The sequence below is a fragment of the Phoca vitulina genome, unplaced genomic scaffold (genome assembly GCF_004348235.1).
Source record: "Phoca vitulina isolate PV1807 unplaced genomic scaffold, GSC_HSeal_1.0 scaffold100, whole genome shotgun sequence".
NCBI lineage: Eukaryota > Metazoa > Chordata > Mammalia > Carnivora > Phocidae > Phoca > Phoca vitulina.
The window spans coordinates 299,233-321,270 of NW_022589803.1; the positions used below are offsets into that span (position 1 = coordinate 299,233).

Below are 22,038 nucleotides of genomic sequence, written 5' to 3' on the forward strand. Positions count from 1 at the left end.
CAAGAAACAGCCAAGTTCTGAAACTGAGGAGAGGAAAGTGGTTAGGGCCTCTCCTTGTCATTTAGGCCAAGGAATAGCTCAGTCTGGCCTACCACTTGCTTTTATGAATAAAGTTTTATCGGAACACAGTACATGCATTAGTCCGTGCATGATATACGGCTGCTTTCACGCTGTAATGGCAAGGTTGAGTAGTAGTGGTAAATACTACATGGCTTGCAAAGCTGAAAATATTAACTAGCTGGCTGTTTGCAGGAAAAGTTTGCTGACCCCTGGTTTAGGATAGAACACAGAAGTGGAAGACCCCAGAATAGCATTCCTACATAAGAGTCTTTTTCTCTCCAGCAGCTTTGTCTTTTTAATTAGATTTAATATGGTTAGTCTCCTTAACACCACCTGAGGGGGGCCAGAAGGAGCAGGGTCCTGGAATTTGGGTTCGCGGAGTACAAACAGCTATCCCCTTGCCAGCAGAGGTTCCAGGGCTGTGTCTCCTGCATGTTACCACTCAGCCTAGAAACAGGGAGGGAACTGTCAGCCGTCCTGTGGTCCAGCCCTCAGAGAGAGAACAGGGAATTAGCATCTGAGCTGCCCTGTGGGACAGAAGGAAGAACATCTTGACTGTAAGCATGGTTAAACACTAGGATAAGCTGTCAGGGGAGTGTGAGAAATTCCCATCTGAAGAGAGCTTTGTAAAGGATAAATCATTTTCAAGTGTGTTTTCAGCTGCTTGGTCTACTGCTCCATTGGCCTCAATGGAATGGTCCCTGGAAGACAATGTTTTGACCTTTCTGATTTAGCAGTTCACCACCACCCATCCACCCCCACCACCCTGCCTTAGAGTAAACCCTTTGCTGGTCAGATCACAACACCACCAAGCCCCTTCAGAAAGACTTCCAAGGCCCTGAGTTATTGAAGATTTGGTTTCTGGAGTGGTTCTTGCACCAAAGAAATCTTCTAGAAGGCTGGACCACCTCGTGAGGTCCTCGTGTCTATGTGCTGAACCTCTGTCTGTCTCAGGTTACCATCAGCCTCAGGGCTTCTTTTCCCACAACTTTTGTCAGCCTTGTCACACAAATGGTTGGGGGCACAGTGGTCAGGGTGGGTGGTTCCCAGCAGGTTCCAGTGAGAGAAAATCAGACTGAGAAGTTGTAGGAAGTTTCCAGGAGAGAGTGAATGAATGGAATGGGGCTTCCTTTTCCTCCAGGGCAGATGCCATTTACAGTCCTGGTAGACTGAGGAACATCCACCTGGGTTTGTCTGAGGCACCTTCTGGAGGCAGACTTGGAACCCCAACAGAGGCCAGTGGGAAGGTAGTAGGGTGGAGGTAGGGCAGAGTTGGCTTTGGCGAGAGCAGACTTCACCAGTCTCCTGGCATCACAACCAGGAGCCCTCCCCTTGAACTGTGTGTGTAGGTCTAAGTGGGTCCTCCAGCCACACACTTGCAAAGGAGTTTACTCTTGGCATGAATTCGAATCAGAAAGAGCCTCCCTGAGAAACAAGCAAATGGCTCAGTAAGCATCAACTGTATTTCTTATCTTCTGCCTTGACTGCACAAGGAGCTGCTAGAAGCCACAGTGATAGCCAGTACTGACTGGATGGGCATCTGTGGAGTCAATGCTTTTTCTGCACCTATCGATACGATTGTGTGGGTTTTCTTAAGTCTGTTAGGAATTTTGAGTGATTTTTGAGTGTTGAACCAGCCTTGCATCCCAGGGGATAAACTCTTATTTGGTTGTGATATATTACTGTGTGTGTGTGTGTGTGTGTGTGTGTGTGTGTGTGTGTGTGTGTTTGCTGCCTTTCATTTACTAGTATTTTGTTGAGCATTTTTGTATCCAAGGTTCATGACAGATACTGCTCTGTAGTTTTTTCTTGTACTGTCTTTGGTTTCTTTTTTTTTTAAAGATTTTATTTATTTATTGACAGAGAGAGACACAGCGAGAGAGGGAACACAAGCAGGGGGAGTGGGAGAGGGAGAAGCAGGCTTCCCGCGGAGCAGGGAGCCCGATGCGGGGCTCGATCCCAGGACCTTGGGATCATGACCTGAGCCGAAGGCAGACGCTTAACGACTGAGCCACCCAGGCGCCCCTGTCTTTGGTTTCAATATGAGACTAATACTGACCTCATAAAATGAGTTTAGAAGTAATCTTTCTATTTCCTGGAAGAGCTTGTAAAGACTATTATTTCTTTTTATTTTTATGTTTTTATTTTTGGGGGGTATTATTTCTTTTTAAATGTTTGGGAGTGAAACTGTCTGGACCTAGGGGGTTTTGTTTGTTTTTGTAGTTTTTCAACAGCAAATTTGATGTCTTTAGTAGACATAGGACTATTCAAGTTATCTATATCCTTTAATTTAATTTATTTTTTCAAGTTTTTTTTTTTTAAGATTTATTGTTTATTTGAGAGAGAGTGTGGGGATAGGGGCAGGGGGAGAAGAAGAGAGAGAATATCAAGCAGACTCCCCGCTGAGCTCAATCCCACAACCCTGAGATCATGACCTGAACTGAAATCAAGAGTCAGATACTTGGGGCGCCTGGGTGGCTCAGTCGTTAAGCGTCTGCCTTCGGCTCAGGTCATGATCCCGGAGTCCTGGGATCGAGTCCCGCATCGGGCTCCCTGCTCTGCGGAAGCCTGCTTCTCCCTCTCCCACTCCCCCTGCTTGTGTTCCTGTTCTCGCTATGTCTCTCTCTGTCAAAAAAATAAATAAATTCTTTAAAAAAAAAAAAAAAAAAAAGAGTCAGATACTTAACCAACTGAGTCACCCAGGCATCCCTCAAGTTATCTGCTTCTTGAGTGAGTTCTGGTTATTTTTGTCTTTCAAGGAATCAGCCCGTTTCATCTATGTTGTCAAATTTATGTGCAGGAAGTTGTTTGTAAGATTTCCTTTTTTTTTTATTAAAGATTTTTATTTATTTATTGAGAGAGAGAGAGAAGGATAGAGAGAGAGCATGAGAGGGAGGAGGGTCAGAGGGAGAAGCAGACTCCCTGCTGAGCAAGGAGCCCGATGCGGGACTCGATCCTGGGACTCCAGGATCATGACCTGAGCCAAAGGCAGTCGCTTAACCAACTGAGCCACCCAGGCACCCTGTAAGATTTCCTTTTGATGTCTGTGGGATCCGTAGCTATATTTCCTCTTTTATTCCTGATTTTACTAATTTGTGTGTCCTTTAGTTTTTTCTTGGTCAATCTGGCTTTATCAGTTTTATTGATCCCTCCCTACCACAAAAATCAGCTTTTGTTTTCAATTATTTTTCTGGGTTTTTTGTTTTCAGTTTTATTGTTTTCTGCCTTTATTATTTCTTTCTTATAGGTTTATTTTGCTCTTTTCATCTTTAAAGATGGAAACTTAAATTATTGACTTGAGCCCTTTTTGTTTTTTAAGATTTTATTTATTTATTTGAGAGAGTGCGAGAGAGAGAGCATGAGCAGGGCAGACTCCCCGCTGAGCAGGGAGACCAACCTGGGGCTCAATCCTAGGACCCTGGGATCATGACTTGAGCTGAAAGCAGATGCTTAACCGACTGAGCCACCCAGGTGCCTGAGACCTTTCTTTTCTAATATAAGCATTTGATACTATAAATTTTCCTCTGGGCATTACTTTAGCTACATGCTACATATTTTCATATGTTGTATTTTTATCTTAATGTCCTTTAAACCATTTACCAGTTTCCCTCGGGACTGCCTCTTTGACCTGTGGATCATTTAGTAGTGTCTTGTTTAATTTCCAATATTTGGGATTTTTCGAGATGTCATTCTGTTACTGATTTTTAATTTCGTTATGGTCAAAGCCACATGAATTAGTTTCCTATTGCTGCCGTAATAAATTTCCATAAACTTAAGTGGCTTAAAAACAACGCAGATTTTTTTTTTAAGATTTTATTCATTTATTTGAGAGAGAGAGCACAAGCAGGGGGAGGGGTAGAGGGAGAGGGAGAAGCAGATTCCCCACTGAGCAGGGAGCCTGACGTGGGGCTCAGTTGCAGGACCCTGGGACCATGACCTGAGCTGAAGGCAGACGCTTAACCAACTGAGCCACCCAGGTGCCCCACAACACAGATTTATTATTTTACAGTTCTGAAGGTCACAAATTCAAAATGTGTCCTATAGGCTAAGTCTTAGTTTTCTTTCATCTGAGGTAGTTTTTATTTTGCCTTCATTCTTGAAGGATATTTCCACTGGGTATAGCATTCTGGGTTGGCGGGTTTTTTTTTTTAATCCATTTTCCTTTTTTTTTTTATTTGAGAGAGAGAGAGAGCACATGCACGAGCAGGAGAAGGGGCAGAGGAAGAAGCAGACTCTCCACTGAGCAGGGAGCCCGACATGGGGCTCCATCCCAGGGCTCTGGGATCATGACCTGAGCTGAAGGCAGACACTTAACCGACTGAACCACTCAGGTGCCCGTGACAGTTCTTTTTATGTAGCACTTTATTACCATTATTATTATTATTATTATACTCTCCTCTGACCTCTGTAATGGCAGGTGAGACACCTATAATCATTTGAATCTTTGTTTCCCTATATGTAATATGTTGGTTTTTTTCTGGCTTCTTTCAAGATTTTTTATCTTTGGTTTTTAGCACTTTGATTTTGATGTGTCTGGTAGTGGTTTTCGTTGTTTGGGGTTCACTGTATTTCTTGGATTTGTACATTTATGACCTTCACCTAATTTGGGAATTAGTCAGCTATGATTTCTGCAAATATTTTTTTTGTTCCAGTCTCTTTTTTGGGACTCTTGTGACATGAACATTAGATGTTTTGACGTCGGACAGATCCTTGAGTTTCTGCTCCAATTTTTTCTTAGTCTGTTTTCTTTCTGTTGTTTAGATGGCTAATTTCTATTGATCTGTGTTTAAGTTCACTGACTCTGCTGTCATCTCCATTCTGATATTGAATTCCTCTCCAAGAAATTTCTTATAGGTGTTATTTTTTGTTCTAAAATTTCTGTTCGGTTATTTTGTTATAGCTTCTGTTTCTTTGCTGAGGACTCCTTTTCTTTCCATTTGCTTCAAGAGTCTTTGCCCTTACTTCTTGGAGCATGATTCTAATGTTACTCTGATTATTCCAACATTTGGGTCATCTGGGGGTTGATGTTTGTTGGTTGCCTTTTCCTTTAACAACTTCGGTTTCCGAGTTCTGTGTTGAGTAATTTTGGATTGTATCCTGGACAGTTTGAATGTTATGTTACGAGACTCTGGAGATGTTGATGGAGTTGTTTAAACAGCCAGTCAACCCAGTTGGATTCAGACCACACATCCTAGCCCACTTTTTGTGGCCTCTGGTTCCACCGCCCACTCTGCTGTGCACCAGCTGGGGGTCAGTCTGCAAGCTGGGCGGTAGTAGCAGTTCTCACCCCTGTAGTTCAGGTCCCAAACCTGTGCTGGGCTGAATGCAAGTGGTTTCACACATAGGCAGCTTGGGGGTGAGCCAAGGGCTTCACACACAGATTTGAAGGATCCTTTCTCCAGCTCCTTCCTCTCCCCAATCTGTCCCACACTCTCTGCTTCCCCAGGTCCTGACTAGAAAGCTGGGCTCCACCCTCTCCATGCTGTCACCATACCGGTGGCAACAGGGACTCTGCTTCTTTGATGGCACTCGCCTAGTATAGAGTGGAGAGGGCACAGGACTCCACCCCAGGGGTCCCTGCTGCTGTGTCTGTGGGAAGGGGAAGGGGTGCCTCACTTTTGATGGTGTTCATCTGGAGCACAGTAGGTGAGATTAAAAGAGTTTAATTCACTGGATCCCTCCTTCAGGGTCCTTTGTGCAGAGAAAGGAGGCTTTTCTGTTGTTTGGGGTTTTTTTTTTCTTTCTGTCTGTGCCTGTTGACACTTTTGGGCTACTCTAGTGCCCAAGCTGGGATAGATCGGACGCAGAGACTCCCAACTCTTCCGTGTGATACTACAGTGGTTTGTCCAAACCCATGCACTCCACAACACCAAGAGCAAACCCCAACACAAACTACGGGCTTCGGGGGATGATGGCGTATCCATGCAGCTTCATCAGCTGTGACAGATGCACCCCTCTGGTGGGGAATGTTAATAATGGGCGAAGCTGGGCATGAGTAGGGCAGGGGGCCTGTGGAAAATCTGTAGCTTCCTTTCAGTTTTGCTAGGAACCTGAAACTGCTCTAAAAGAAGTAAAGGTTATAAAACAAACAGAAAACCCGAGAAGGCCCTTCTGGGGTGTACCTCCAGTTCCAAAATGCCCACCCGGTGCCCCTGCTCTTAGCTGCCTTTCTGAGTCCCGTGATGGCTATTTCCTATGTTTGGTCCAGAATTTGTAGTTGTGGTGAGTGGGAAAACATGGAGTGCACTTGCTCCGTCTCACCTGGAACTGGAAGTTCAAGCTTCTGCCTTTGAATTTCCTTCTTTCTGTGTGTGGTGGTGTTCCCTGGGGTTGGCCCCTATCCTTAGACATCATTTAGAGGGGTGCAGCCTGTGCTGGTCACCTCTGCCTTCCGCGGTAACTTGCCCCCAAGCCCGACCCCACGGACACTTGTACTGCAGATCAGGCCCGGACCTTCTGGTGGTGTCCCCCACCAGCCCTAGCAGCTTCCAATTTGTGATGCCCAGAAGCACCTCTTTGCTTCTTGTCGGTTTACTCAGCAGTTTCCGACCCTGGTTTGCTCAGTCCCTGCTCTGCTTCAAGCCCTTCTGTTGATTTCTGTGGCCCCACTCAGAGGTTCTTACAGGGTAGGTATAGCTGCCTGCATTTCTAGAAAGAGAAAGGCTTCCAGCTATAAATGCATGGAAATCTTTGGCAAGATCGGGAATTCCTGGCCAGAGGATCCCAGAAATTGCCTCCCCACTCCCGCCTGTCCTGCATGCCAAGACCTGCCTTCCCACCAGCCTGCTCCCCAGCCCTGCATCCAGCTGTCATTCCCTAGAGCACCCACCCTGTGCAGTTGTCATGGACACATAGCATTCCTTCGGGGAATGTGCTCCATCATGGTGTGGGGTTCCAGCTTCTCTGTAGGGGGAGCCACAGGTGGAGTGGGGAGCACAGCATCCAGAACCATCTGACAGGACAGATGGCATCAGGCAAGCTATTGTTTTCCCATTTGTCAAATGGGAGTGACCCTAGGAACTTAGAGCGCTGTGTTGGGATTAGCAGTGAAGTCTGTAACAGCCTGGCACACTGTGGGTGCCCGGGAATGGGGAAGGAGGGGTTTTGTTTCTGAGATGATTTCCCTGCTCCTCTTCCGTATAGGAACCAACAGCACATGCTGGGTGGAGCTGTGGTATGGAGGGGTGCTGTGGACTCAGGCTGCCTCGTGTGGAGGCTGCACTGGCTGTGTTCTCCCCACCCCCTTCCCGCCGCGGGAGTGGAATCCAGCAGGAATGCACGTTGCGTTCTTCCCTGGATACTTGGGCCACCTGCACCATCTGGTGGGGCTCATGGAGCATGGGGCCTGCGAGTTATGTCCCCACCCACGCCTGCTCCCACATTTATGCCCCATTTTCAGAGGGAGAATCTGACCCCTGGCTAGAGCTGCAGGTGGGGGAAGGAAGCCCAGGCAAGTTTGTAAGTCTTTGAGGGTGTTCCTGTCCTCTTTCTCGACCCTTCCTGCTTTCCTCTGTGGCCCTGCCGTGCCTGCCTGCTCCCTAGGGCACGCTTGGTCTGTCTGAAGGCCACCATCCTTTAGTTGCTGAACCACCTTGTCCCAGGACGTGCTGTCAACTTAGTAACTCCGACCTTAGGTCTATTCCCTAATTTTATGTTGCTTTTTCGGCTCCCCAGCAGTTGACAGCCTCAAGACCCAGTGCTCAGCCAAGGACAGGGCCTGCTGATGTCAAAGCCTCAGGCCCAGCTTGGGTGATAGAAACCAGGACCCCCAGTGCCCCTGGGCAGGCGCCATCCTGGAGGCTGCAGTGTGCCAAACACGGTGCCTGGCACCTTCTCAGGGTTTGCCGGCCAGCTGAATCCTTTTTATTGGTGAGAAGCCTGGGTCCTAGAGAGATGCAGTAACTTGCCAAGGTCACCCAGCGGGGCAGTGGTAGGACTGCGTTTGAGCCAAGATCCATGCCGCCCTGCACAGGAGTTCTGCGTCAGGGCAGCAGCTCAGGTGCAACCAGCCTGGGGGTGGCAGCCCTTGTCACCTGGGGGCAGGTGGGGGCCTAACCGGGATTGAGGTTCCAGCCCCGCTCAGCCACTCATCAGCTCTCTGTCCCTGTGGCTGGTCACCCGCAAGCCCACCTGATGCACCTGGCAGCACTCGTGGCCCTGCCCTGCCCCAGCCTCAAGGTGAGACGGCCGATGGGAGGGATTGTGAGTGCTGCTGGGTCACCGGATAGAGGGAGGGCTTATTAACGAGGACCATGTGGTGGGGTCTGGCCGACGGGCCGCTGTCCTGTGGCAGTTTGGCAAAGACAGGAGCTGCCAGCCTGAGAAGCTGGGTTAGGCTCCCTTCGGTGGATGCACACACCTCATACCTGTGCACACGCCTGCAGCTACGTGCTACATGCATACACCCGTGCCACACTTATGTAGATGTGCACTCATGCTACACACACACAGACACAGGAGGAAAATGTTGAGGGACAGAAATCAGCTCAGATGATACCAGCCTGCACTTGGGTCCGGAACCTTGGAGAGAACAATCTTTCCAGACTTTTGGGATCTGGTGGAAAAATCTCCCCTCTGGGGCTCCTCTGCTCCTGCTTTTGTCTTCTGGGACCCCTTGAGGTCTGCGGCAGGGCCCCGACCAGAGCACAGTCTCTGTGTTAGAGCCTCCAGAGGGCCCGCGTGCCCGCCTGAGGCAGCGTCTCCCCACTTGGATGCTCAGTTCTTGAAATGTGCTTCCCAGCAGCCTGTGTAGGCTCCGGGCTCCGGCAGCATCTCCACGCTGTTCCCACCGGCCCTTCTCCTGGCGGAGGCAGCCTGCAGCAGTTCTCCACCCGGTGGTGACAGGCTGTTCTTGTTTGGAAACAGAAGACCCCATCGCTGCTTTTTTTCCCCCCCTTTCCTAAAACACGAGGCTCAAGTTCAATGATGCCCGTGAAGTGCCGGCTCTGTGTGTGCACGTAGTGGGCACCTGGGCCCTTAGCGCCCCGGTCCCCTCTCTGTCAGCCTCTTTCTTCCTGGTCCTCAGAAGAGCACAGCAGCCCTGCCTGCTCCAGGAGCTGTGCCAGCCAGGGGTCCTTGGAAAATCAGTCGTTAGGCCATGGGCACGTGGGGTCAGTGGGCAGACATTGGAGGCTTTCCCGGTTGTCAGTGACCCAAAAAATCACTTTCGGTTTTTGTGACTCAGAAATGAGCTCAACCCACACACCCTTTAGATGTTCTGAAACTCAGGGCCGAGTCCTCCGGATGGCTGTCAGCTGTGGGATTTTCTAAGTGAGCGTTTTTATAGAGACCCATGCACAGCTGGACTCTCTGGAGGTAGTGAATGGAAATTTTACTATGTATCTTACCAGCTTAAAAAGAAGGGGGCTTGCCTTTAATCTCATGTTTCCCAGCACCCCGCATGTTGGTGGTTATGTGTATGGGTGGTTGTCTGTTTATTTTGATCTACACCCTGGGAGGTGGGGTGATCCATGAGCTAAAATAAGTCGAGCGGGGGACGGTCCCTTTTCAAATGGTTCCTGGGTGGTCAGGGGCCTTAGGACATGGGCTGTCCTAAGGAGCTTGAGTTGTTTAGGAGGCACTAGATGTGGGTTGTAAAGTAGGTGAGAAGCCAGGTAAGCTCTTACACGCAGTGATTGGGAAAAAGAACCTGGGAGAGCATCCCATAAGAGGGGCGGGAGGTGACTATCAGGTTAAGTCACATTTGGGAAGGGTTTGTCGGGGCAGCAGGCCCTGAAGAACTGGTAGAATTCGGAGGCCCAGGGAGTCCGTCTGGATGGAGAGGGTGTGAGCCGAGGCCCAGAATGGAGCATTGGGCTGGGCCGGGGGGGGGCCCTCACCACTCAGGGGGGCAGGCTGGCGAAGGTCAGCAGTGGCCTTCCGGGCTCTGCAGCCTGTTGCGCCTGATACTCCTCTCAGCCGCGGTAAGGATAGAAACCAGAGTGGGCTTGAGGACAGAGGCTCGGTTCCCGTTTCACTTCACAGGTCTTCCGGCTCTGAATTCCCTGAAAGCAGCTCTGCCACCAGCCTGCTTTCTGGGTTCGATTATCGGGTTATAGCCTGGGTGTGTGTTTCTCCAATTAAGGGAACCCTCCGCACAGGGTATAGAGGGCGTAAATGTCCAGGCCCATGTCTTCAAAGGCATTCCAGGGGGGGCTGCCGAAAGGAAGGGATGTGTTATGTCACCAGTGAGTCGTGGGTCTTTCTGGAAACTTGGAGTGTGGCATGTGCGCGTGTATGCCTGAGTGTGTCACCTTGTTACCCCAGCTCTCAGGCCTTCCACGTGCCACCATTCTGGGCACAGCTGTCTAGGTTCTGACATCCCCTAGAGAAAAGCGGGTCTCGTGGTGGTGGCAGCAGGCACGCCCTCGACGTGCAGAACGACACCGGCGAGTTCGTGGACCTGTATGTGCCAGCAACCGCATCATTGGCACCAAGGACCACGCGTCCATCCAGATGAACGTGGCCGAGGTTGATAAGGTGACGGGCAGGTTCAACGGCCAGTTCAGAACCTACGCTATCTGTGGGGCCATTCGCAGGCTGGGTGAGTCTGATGACTCCATCCTCCGACTGGCCAAGGCCGATGGCATCATTTCAAAGAACTTCTGACTGGAGGAGATCACGGATGTGGGATATTTGTCATAAATAAATAGTAAAACTCCCCCCCCGCCAAAAAAAGAGAAAAGCGGGTTTCTCCACATAGGTTCCTTGGGCTCCTGCTGTCCCGTGGGCTCTGAGCACCCCATGGCTGTGACCTCCGCCTTGTCCTGGAGCCTCTTTGGAAGGCTGGGTTCTCAGAAAGCTGGTGGCTCTGAGGTGGTCAGGGTCCCGCCGTGCAAACAGACCAGCCCGACCTTCCGATTGCCCCCGGCTCTTAGCGGCATTTCCCACCCTCCGGGCCAAGAGCAGAGCAGGGCTCAGGCTGGATTAAGGCAAGACCAGGGAAACATACCTGCACCGCCGAGATTGGTTTTAAGAAGACAGAACATGCCTCCTACCGGGGAAGATCCAGGTGCGCACAGCAAAGAGCCCTGGGCGTAAGCTGTCGGAGGTCCTTTCACAAGGGCTGAGGGGGGGTGCACACCTATTAGATGCCTGCCGTGTGGCACGTGCTGTTGCGAGCGTGTGATCTGACTGGGTCTCCGCTGCTCACCTCTAAAGGGGGGAAGGCGGTGCCCACTCTGGAGGTGAAGGGATGCCAGGACAGCTACCTCAGGTAGTGGGCTAGAGTCAAGATCGTGAAGAGCAGGAATCGGCCTCGTTCTCTTCAGGTCTGTCTGGGAGGTCTGAGCTCAAATTCTGTGCCCTCGAAAGTACCTGAGTGAGGTGCCAGCCTGATAGTGTGATTGCTGGGCAGAGTGACCCAGTTGAACCAAGCTGTTATTTCTACCATGTGCGGTATTTCTGGGAGAAGCGCCAGGCTCACAGCTGGTGTCGGATACCTCTGGGAGCCTTTCCAGATGCCTTGTTTCCCCTGGGACCCCAGGATTCCTGAGGGAAGGGCCTCTTCCCAGAATGTGTACCCCTGATGGGCCCAGGGCTTTCTGTGGTGCAGTGGTCCACTCTGCCCCGTCTGTGGCTTGAGTCTCTCTCTAGAGGACTTGCTTTTCCTAAAAGGTGCTTTCAGAACTGAGCGTACTGCAGACCCTCATCGGGACCTGCCGGGTCTGCCGGCTGGGCTGGCCGGTGACAGAGATAGAGGCCTGAGTGGGCAACTGGCAGCTCTGCCATTGGGGGTGTCTCGGGTGTGTGGATCCTGTCTCCTCCCACGGTGCCAGTGCCGGGGAAAGCAAGAGGGGAGCTGGGCCTGGTTCCCAAGCCTGGCTGACTGAGGGGTGAGCATGGAGCCCGGACCAGGCTGTCACTCTGTGATGACAACTGGGATTATCACCGTAGGTGGTAATTCCCACATGACAGTTTCAAGTTTCAGGTCAAGAGCCGAAGCTAGTCCTCTGTCGCCTCTTTCATCTGGACAGAGATCCTTGCTGGCTTGCTTTCTGGCTCGTTCCTCAGCTGTTCTCAAGGCCTTGTGCTCCACAGAGAGCCTGTGGCCTGCTGACTCTGAGCCCCAGGGGAATGGGGAAAGCTCTGCTCCCGCTGATCCTGGCTGCAGGAGAGACCTGTGGGATGGAGGAAGGGTTTGGGAAGGAGGAGGGCCACAGCCTCCCTGGTAGACCAGCAATGGGCTGCTGAGAAGGGCGGAGTGGGGCTGCCATTTGGAGCCCTGGCGGGCTTTGCAGCAGGCCAGATGGATGGGATCACCCTGCCAGGGTCACCCTCTGACCCATGGCAGCCTGAGGCCCAGTGGGTGCCACGGATTCTGCTGACACATGGTTTGCGGCCCAGAGAAGAATCTTCCCAGTAGCCCCAAGCACATGAGCTCCTGCTCTCCACCACCATCCCCCGCCCCCACCCCACGACCTTTCCCAAAGTGGAGCCTTCAGCCTCACAAGGAAGTACAAGGTAATGCTGAGTACCCTAGGAGAAGTCAGGCAAGAGGTAATATGAAGTTTTTTGGAAAGGAGCTTCACAGGTTGGACCACATGAATAGCCGAGGCTTCTGATAATTATGATAAATGAAGCTTATGCTTCTGGATGCTTCTTCCCTCTGGCAGGGGAAAGGTGGCCTGCTTGTCACCCCCTCAGGGTGTGAGGGTGGAGTGTCATTATCCCCATTTCACTGGTGGGAACATCAAGAGATGAAACGAGCCTCTGAGTGGCCGCGGTAATCCCAGTTTGTTTGTTGTCTTCTTTCCGGCATGATGGAAGAAGGCCCTGGAGGTTGGATTGGGGGGGGGAGGGGGGAGTCTGGAAACAGAGGAATTATATTTCCTTTTCCAAAGGTGTAGGTCAAGGATGGTAGAGTTCCTGGCCACTTGATTCAAGTGCACAGAAGGTTTTCCAGGAGAAAATCCATTCTGTCCTAGACTTCGAGACCCTGCTGCCTCCTGGTCTGTTCTTTGGCTTTTGACATTGGGTACATCTCAAGTTCTGGTGCAGAATATAAAATATTCCCCCTCACCCCTGCCGCCTCAGCTTACCTCCGGTTCATCCCCAGGATGCCTGAAGTCAGGGATCGAGCTCAGGGTGGGGCTAAACCCTCAGAACCTCCAGGAGGTGGCCTTGGCCAAGCACACCTGCCTGGCTGGATCCCTGCCTTTCAACTCAACTCATTAGCCGTGGGGCTCAGGGAATGTTGCTTCCAATCGCAGACCTTCAACTTTTCATCTGTGAGACAAGGTATCAGCTCCCTTGCAGAGGTGTGAGGACTTGAGGCCGAGCACCTGGACAGTGTCTGTTGCCGTGACTGTGTATTGCCCCCACAGGGGTCTCAGAGCCCCTGACTCAGGCCAGCATCCCAGGTGCCTTCCCCTCTTTGCATCTAGAAGCCAGCGAACCTCTCAGGAGTGCCGTAGATTGGGGTGACCCAGGACTAGAGCAGAGGGGAGATTTGCAGACTAGCCCCCAGAACTGATCCAGAGCCATGCCTCTCCGGGGCAGGAATGTGGGCAAGCAGGGGGTTCCCTTGTCTGGTGGGGAGTCTGTGACTCCCAGTGGAAATCCACTGAGCATGGAACAGGGCTGCAGTAATAAAACCCCAGAGACTGGGTGGCTTAAACAACAGACACTGGTTTGTCATTGTTCCAGAAGCTGGGAAGTCCCAGATCAGTGTGCTGGCCAAATCAGTTCTTGGTGGAGACCTTCTTCCCGACTTGAAGACATCTGCCTTCTTGCTGTGTCCTCACATATCAGAGAGAGAGAAAGAGCACTGGTGTCTCTTCCTCTTAGAAGGACACTAATCCCATCATGGGGCCCTACTCTCTCAAAACCTTTCGTGAGGTTAGATTCTCATCCAAATCTAATTACCTCCCAAAGGCCCCACCTCCAAATACCATCATATTGGAGTTTAGGGATTCAATATGTGAATTGCGGGGGGGACACAGACATTCAGCACATAACAGCTTCACAGGCATATGGTCAGTCTATCCCCAGTGTTGGTCTCTGACTTGTGGGTGCTGTGAGCTTGTCATTTTAATACTTTCAGTTTCCTTATGTGCGCATAAAGCCCCCTTTCTGAGCAGGATGAAGGGAGCAAAATGAGCTCCCCTTGTCAGGTCCTGAGGTCAGGAAGGAAGAAGGTGCTGGGGTTTCACTCAGGTCTCCCACCCTTCCTGTTCTGCCCTTAAGGGAGGGGCAGTTGGCGGACTATTGTGTGTGAGGGGTCCAGAATGCTTGGTTTCTAGAATTTCTGATTTGTACAGTTGCAAAATATCCTGGTAGTTCTGGTCTGTTCTTGAGTAGCACAGTCTGGGGCAAATCTGCAATAGCTTAGCTTCTGAGGGAGAGCGGCACTGGTTAAGAAGAGCCCAGGAGGGCGGGAATGTGTTGGGTGGCTGCAGGGTGTGAGGCTCAGGGCTGGCCTGTTGCCCTCTGACCTCGTGAGGCACAGTGGCTGCTCTTTTCTTCTCTCTCTGCTGTCTTGAGTCCGAGCTGGAATGTGGAGGGCTGTGGGAGCGCTGCTGAGCGTGGATAGCCCCCGGGTGGCTGCGGCTGGCTGGACAGAGTCCCATTTCCATGAGTGGGGTCATTGACCGTGAAGACACTGGGTGGGAAGCAGCTTCTCAGGGCCAGTACCTGATCGCCACAATTACTCTATGTATTGGTTTCCTACGGCTGCGTAACAAGGAACCACACACTGGGTGGTTCCCACAAGAGACATTTATTGTCTCACAGTTATGGAAGCTGGAAGTCTGAGATTGAGGCGTTGGCAGGGTTCGTTCCTTCTGAGGGCTGTAAAGGAGAATCTGTCCCAGGCCTCTGGTTTTTGGGTTTTTTGTTGGTTTTGTTTTGTTTTGTTTTGTTTTTTTGGTTTGTAGATGACTGCCTTCATGTTCACGTGACATTCTTTCTATCTGCTGGTCTGTCTTTAAATTTCCCTTTTCTGGGGCATCTGGGTGGCTCAGTCGGTTAAGTGTCTGCCTTCGGTTTAGGTCATGATCCCAGAGTCCTGGGATCGAGCCCCACATCTGGCTCCCTGCTCCACGGGAAGCCTGCTTCTCCCTCTCCCACTCCCCCTGCTTGTGTTCCCTCTCTCGCTGTGTCTCTGTCAAATAAAGAATTAAAAAAAAAAAAAAAAAGCCTCCGACTCTTGGTTTCGGCTCAGGTCATGATCTTGGGGTTGTGAGATCGAGCCCCACATTGGGTTCTGTGCTCAGCACAGAGTCTGCTTAAGATTCTCTCTCTCCCTCTGCCCCTCCCCCTCCTTGTGCTCTTTCTCTCTCTCTCTAAATAAGTAAATAAAATCTTTTTTTTTTTAAGATTTTATTTATTTATTTGAGAAAGAGAGTGAGAGAGAACATGAGAGGGGAGAGGGTCAGAGGGAGAAGCAGACTCCCCACTGAGCAGGGAGCCCGATGTGGGACTCGATCCCAGGACTCCAGGATCATAACCTGAGCTGAAGGCAGTTGAGCCACCCAGGCGCCCCAAGTAAATAAAATCTTAAAAAATAAAATAAAATAAATTTCCCTTTTCTATAAGGAAACAATTGTATTGGATTTGGGCCCAACCTAATGATCTCATTTGAACTTGGCAAAAAGACCATGTCTCCAAATAAGGTCACATTTGGATGTATTGGGGGTTGGGACTTCAATATGTAAATTTGGGCGGTGGGGAGACACAGTTCAGCCCATAACACTGTACTACTTTCTTCTTTTTTCAACATTTCTAAACCTGGCTGATCTTTAGTTTTTTGTTTAGGGTTTGTTTGGGGGGTGGTTAACATAAAGTTTACCATCTTCACTATCTTTAAGCGTGTAATTCCGTACTGTTAGACATGTTCACGTTGTCGTGCAGCCATCACCACCACTTACCTCCAGAACTTTTTCTTCATCCCGAACAGAAACTCTACACCCTGCCCTTACCTCCCAGCCGCTGACAACCCCCAGTCTATTTTCTGTCTCTATGAATGTGCCTATTCTAGGTAACACGTATATCATGGACTATTTGTGTCCCCCCGCCCAGATTCATATGTTGATTCCCTAACTTGCAACATGATATTTGTAGGTGGGGCCTTTGGGAGATAGATCATGAGGGCAGCCCTCATGATGGGATTAGTGCCCTTATAAGAAGAGACCCAGAGAGAGCTAGCACCCTCTTTCTTTCTACCCACCAAGACAAGGCCACATGAGCACACAGCAAGAATGCATCTGTCTCCAAGCCAGGAAGAGAGCTCTTACCAGAACCCAGCCCTGCTGGCACCTTGATTGGCGACTTCCAGCTTCCAGGACTGTGAGAAAATAAATTTCTGTGGTTTCATGGACTCAGTCTATGGTATTTTGTTAAGGCAGCCCCAGCAAACTAATACATTCGTATCAATGGAATCATGGGGTGTTTGTCTTTTTGTGACTGTCTTATTTCACTTGGCATAATCTCCTCAAGGTTTACTATGTGGTAGCATGTTGCAGGACTCCCTTCTTTTTTTAAGGCTGAGTAATACTCCATTGTACGTGTCCATTGCATTTTGTTATTCATCTATCTGCCGTTGGACACTTGGGTTGCTTCTGCCTTTCCGCCATTGGAAATGATGCTGCTGTGAATGTGGGTGTACATGTACCTCCTTTCCTAACTCTCCCCAGGCTTCCCAAGGTGGAGGTGGGGCAAATGGGTGTTCCCCCTGCCCTCCTAAGCTCACCCCCAGTGAGCGCCTGCCCGTGGCCCAGCCCTGGCCTGGGCTCTGTACGCTGACCACCAGAGCGGGGAAGCCCTTCCTTCCCACCATCTTTTCTCTCTTGCTCTCCGCGTTTCCTCTTCGAAGTGGGAATAGAATGGGAGGGGGGTGCCCGCAGCCATGTAGTGACCACGTGCCTCATTTCCCACTTTGCTCCCAGACCACGGTCCTGCCCTCAGTGCCATCCTCTCTTGAAGGGTTCTACTCACCTCTACTGCCTTGTGCTCCCTACCTGCCATGACTCCTCTGGCCAGTTGCCTGCAGCCAGGTCTTGGCCTTGGGTGCTAGAAACTCAGTGTCCCCTTTGCTCTTCTTCCTGTCTCCGTGTGAGTCCGCTCAGCCTGGGCCTGTTCGTGGCATTTGTGATGTCGTGGTGTCCATTCCTCCTGAAACCAGGCCCTCGACCCATTCACCCGGAGTGACCATCACAGAAGCCTCCAGCTGGGTCCCTCCAGCTGGGTCCCACCTGCAGTGCCACACCAGATGTGCTGCCAGAGTGTCACCTGCCCGTGTTCCCTGGGGCCCCTCTTGGTCCAGGCCTCCGTGACCCTTGATACTTCCTAAATCATGCCTCAGGTCCTTGGCCCAAAGCCCAAGGCTTTTCTCAGAATTACTGCTTCCCACTGCTCCTGACTCATTCCCAGCTTATCACCTTTCCCAGCCCTTCCTTGTTCGTGAGCTCCCAGAAGCCCCTGCATGGGACACCTCTGCAGCCCCTCTGCTGGTTGAAGGCCCAGTGGTTCTTCCATCCCACACAGACCTCACCTCTGTGAAGCCCTTCTGGCCTCTCCCGGAGCCGGCCGTCTCTTCTCTGACCCCATGGCAGCACTTTCACGCCACGGGCAGCACCTGTATTAGTCACCTGGGGCTGCCATTAACAAATGGCCATAGACTCATGGCTTAAAACTAGTATGTGTTCTTCCGCAGTTCTGGAGGCAGAAGTCCAAATCAAGGTGTATAGCAGGGCCATACTCTCTCTGGAGGCTCTAGGGGAGAATCCTTCGTTGCCATTTCCAGTTCCTGGTGGCCCCGTGCATTCCTTGGCTTGTGACCACGTCATTTTAATCTCTGCCTCCAGCTTCACACAGCCTTCTCCTCTTCTGTCTTTCATAAGGACACTTGTCATTAGATTTAGGGTCCATTGGATAATCCTGGGTGATCTCATTTCAGAGTCCTGAACTTAGTTACATCTGTAAGGACTCTTTTACCAAAATAAGGTCCCTTCATGCATTCCAGGTGTTAGGATGTGGATGTATCTTTTGGGGGCCACCATTCGACCCACTGTAGTGTCCTTCCCACCTTCATGTTCTGGGGGGAGCCAGCATCTGCCTCTCTCACTTCATTAGGTCTTGGAGTAGTTACTTCTTGGGGAGATGGCCTCTGCTGCCCTGCCTGAGGGTCTGAGTGCCCCCCGTGGGTGGCTTTGCCATGATGCACATGTCATGTGACTCCTGGGATTCTGCTGGCTCCTGGAGGCCGGGGCTGGGGCTCTGGTGCCTGGCGTCACGTACCCAGCACAGTGCCCAGCAGAAAATAGACGTGTCATACACCTTGGCTGAATGTTGGGTACTCGCTAAATACACCAGCTTGATTGTCTGAGGCCAAACTGCCTCCAGGAAATCTTTCTGAACCTTGTTGAAGAATCTAGCTGGTGCTAAAGAAGAATAATCACATCATGCAGTGGCGGATGGCTCCAGCTTCCCAGCTGGTGTTCCCGCCTCTGCCTGTCCCACCCTGGCGGCATCTGGTTCCAGCCCCAGGCCCAGAACACAAGCGATCTTTCCCTACTCAAGGATCGAAGAGCTCTAGGCACAGGTGGATCCTTGAAGACAGAAGAAAATCTTTTAACAGCTCTCTCAATGCTGATTGGGGAGTCCTTGTCTACCCACACTGGGGGCATGCAGTCTTTATTGCTAAAAGTCACCCGCAACGTTGACCTTGTGGTGATTCAGTCTCCAACCAGCTGGAACCCAAACCCCGGGTGGAAGAGCTATTGTGTTAGTCGGCCTGTCTCCTCCAAGAGAGCTCAGCCTTGTTCAGGGCATCTAGAGCTGCCTGGAGCTAAGGCATCAGGCCATGAGCCGGGCAGGCTCAGGCCCTTCCCAACTGGCATTTTCTTGCCTGTCGGGGAGACTTGATTAGCCCCAGGGCCTTCTGTGTGCCTCACTCTGGTCTGGACCGTGACCTCCCACTACCCGGGCAGCCAGGGCTTTCCACACTAGCCTGGTGATGTCATTGTTGGATGGCAGCATAGATAGAGGCTGAAAGCCCCCAGGATCCTAGGGCTCTTCTCCCCCAGAACCAGGGGCTCTGACAGCAGGCCTCTCGCCAGGGTACAGCGTCCAACTGGATGGGGGGCGTCTTGTTTATAAAGAATTTTGACCCCCCCTTGGTGTAGATGCAAGAAGGGACAGCCGCCAGTGTGAGGGTAGAGAAGAAAGCAGAAAAACCACCCAAACCAACCAGATATCTTAGAAAGTAAAGCAGCCTGTGTCTGCCTGCGGGTGGCCTGGAGTTACGGTGCCAGGCAGTACTGACGTCTGTCCGGAATGATGTTCTTGGTCTTCAGGAAACAGCTGGATGATGTTTCGGGTTCCCTGTTTTAACAGAGGAAAACATCTTTTTTTTTTTTTTTTTTGAGGTGAAATGACATAACATAAAACTAAACATTTCAAAGCAAACAACTCATCATTTAGTGTATTCAGTGTTGTGCAACCACCACTTCTGGTTAGTTCCCAGACACCTCCGTCACCCCAGAAGGGAACCCCATACCCATTAAGTATATACTTTCTGTCTCTATGGATTTGTCTCTTCTGGACATCTCATATAAATGGAATCGGACAATCTGTGGTCTTTTACGATTGCCTTCACTCAGCATCCTGTCTTCGAGGCTCATCCATGGGATCCCCTGTATCGGTACTTCCTTCCTTTTGAAGACCGAATGATATCCCATTGTAGAGATGCACCACAACTTATTTGTCCACTCGTCAGTTGATGGACATTTGGGTGGTTTTACCTTTTGGCTATTGTGAATAATGCTGCTTGAACATAGATTGAATTATCCCGGTACGAGTTTGGCTTTGAACACCTGTTCTCACTCCTTTGAGTTATAGGTCTCAGAGAGGAATCGGTGTGTCATATGGTTACCAGGCTCGGCCTTTTAGAAATGTCTTCCGAAAGTGCCCAGATAAGTCACACAGGTGGACCCAGGCATAGTTGGGCTCCACCTCTTCCTCTCTCAGAGACTCCTTTTCTTGTCTGAAAAATGAGCATTTAGAAGTTCCTGTCCAGTAAGGGGTCAAGGTGGATTCAAGGAGATCGGTGTTGTGCCTCGCCCAGAGGAAGTGCCCAGCAAAAGGGTAGCAGGTAATTTGCAAAAATACCCGCTTGCTCTGGCACATTTGAGGCTTTTCTACTGTTTGGGAAACTCGCTTCCCTGAAGCGCCACAGATATTCTGTGACTGCGCCCGGGATTCTGCCACATAATAAAGAAGCCAGCGGAGCCTCAGGACCCGCGGCCAATCGTGCAGATAGAATCTGCTCCCAGCGGACAGGGTGGTGGGAGGAAGGCTCGAGGCTGTGCATGAACGTGGCGTCCAGAGCCAGCTTGGACCTGTGGAACCTGTGTGCCCTTCGGTGAGACCTGGCTCTTTCTGTCCCAGCCAGGGTTTTCTGAGCCTCTCCCAGAGGCGCGATGCCTAGCTGGCCGGACACCCCCAAGGACGTGAGCTGCTGTCTGGAATTCACCAGCCCCGTGGCACCGTTAGCACTATGCTGGATGCCTGCGACCCAGGAGAGGTGCAGGGCCCAGAGAGGGGGGCCGGAGCGGGAATAGCAGGGCTTCTGCAGATATGATGAGGTGGGGGGCCCAGTGCCTGCCTCTGCAGAAACCTGCCCACGGCAGCTGGCCAGCCACCAGAAGGAAGACGGTGTTTGAGCCTCCTTTACCTCGGTAAATAAATACGCCCCAGCCCTTTCCTGACAGTTTAAACAGGGATAGGAGACCACCCTGCCTCGGTCTTAATGCGTGATTGAGTTCCTCCCACCCCTACCCAAGTTCCCGGGGTCCCTTCTTCTGTTCTTTCAACCCTGGTATGTGTTTGTCAGGATCCCTCCCCTGGCCCTTTCCAGCTGTTTCCATGTCTATTCTGGGAGGGGAGGGCTGGGAACATAACCTTTCTTCCTCCTGAGGATTTGCTCCAGACTCTCATCTTGGGGTGCAGTTGGTCAGAGGGTGGGACAGGAGCTGGGATCTGGACTCCGCACCTGTGGCAGCAGCTAGGCCACAGAAGCAAGATCTGAGGACCCTCCAGGTAATATTGGGTCCAGCAGGGCCTCCTCTGCTTGGCTACAGCCAGGAGACCTGTGGCCAGTGGTCTGAGCTTGGTTCTACACACATCTCCCGGGAACTCTTGCAGCAGAGACCTCAGCAGGGCCTGGCAGAGGCCTTGTCGTGAGACGTATGCTTCCTGGCTCACAGATACGAAAATGGGGAAGGAGTGTCGGAAGTTACTGGAGCTGTTTGATCCAAGGCTGGGCTAAGGGAAAGACAGGCTATGGGGAGCGGCTGGGGGCCCCTTGAGAGGCTGACAGGACTGCGGCTGGGCTAAGTGCATTTGGTGCTTTGAGGGCGGATACGCTGTGGCCCTCTGAGGACAGGGAGGATGGCCACTACAGGGCTGTGGGCGCGTGTGGTGCTGTTCTCCTGAGGGGTCCTGTTCCGGCCCTGGGTGTGACCTGTGATTACCAGAGTCTTCCGGGCTGGCAGGGATCTCATCCGGCCTGGGTCAGGAAGACGCGGGTGGACAGGGAAGTGGCCTGGAAAAGGTGATGTGTAAACTCAGAGTAGCGGGATAGCTGCTGAGAACAGTGGCTGTGACAGACACCCGGGCTCCTTTGAAGGCTGCATTTACGGAGTGTGAGCAAGGCCTTCCTTTCTTGTCCACGGAAGACTATAGTGAAGCCCGGGGACCCACCACCCAGCCCGCTCTCATCAGCTCAGGGAGCACACTGCTTGCAAGTTTTGATTCTATGCGTATCTTAGATGTGGTTGCCAGGGGCCGTTGGCGATGAAGGGGATGAAGGGGAGGAAAGGAAGCTCCCCTGGGCTCTCCTAGCTCAGCTACCCACGCATTGCCCCTGTCCGGGAGGGACCTTAGGGATGTGTGCATGTGGTTTGTACTTGTTACATAACGTAAAATGGAACATTTTCATCACTCGGAAGCATACTGTTCAGTGGCATTAAGCACATT

General features: G+C 51.3%; 1 protein-coding gene and 1 pseudogene across 1 annotated transcript in view; both read left to right on the top strand.

The window, feature by feature from the left end:
* The window catches only part of BCR (BCR activator of RhoGEF and GTPase), a 118,769-nt gene that overhangs the window by 35,401 nt on the left and 61,330 nt on the right, over positions 1–22,038 (top strand). The gene's annotated exons all lie outside the window — the stretch shown is intronic.
* Positions 10,232–11,905, top strand: LOC116627680 (annotated as a pseudogene).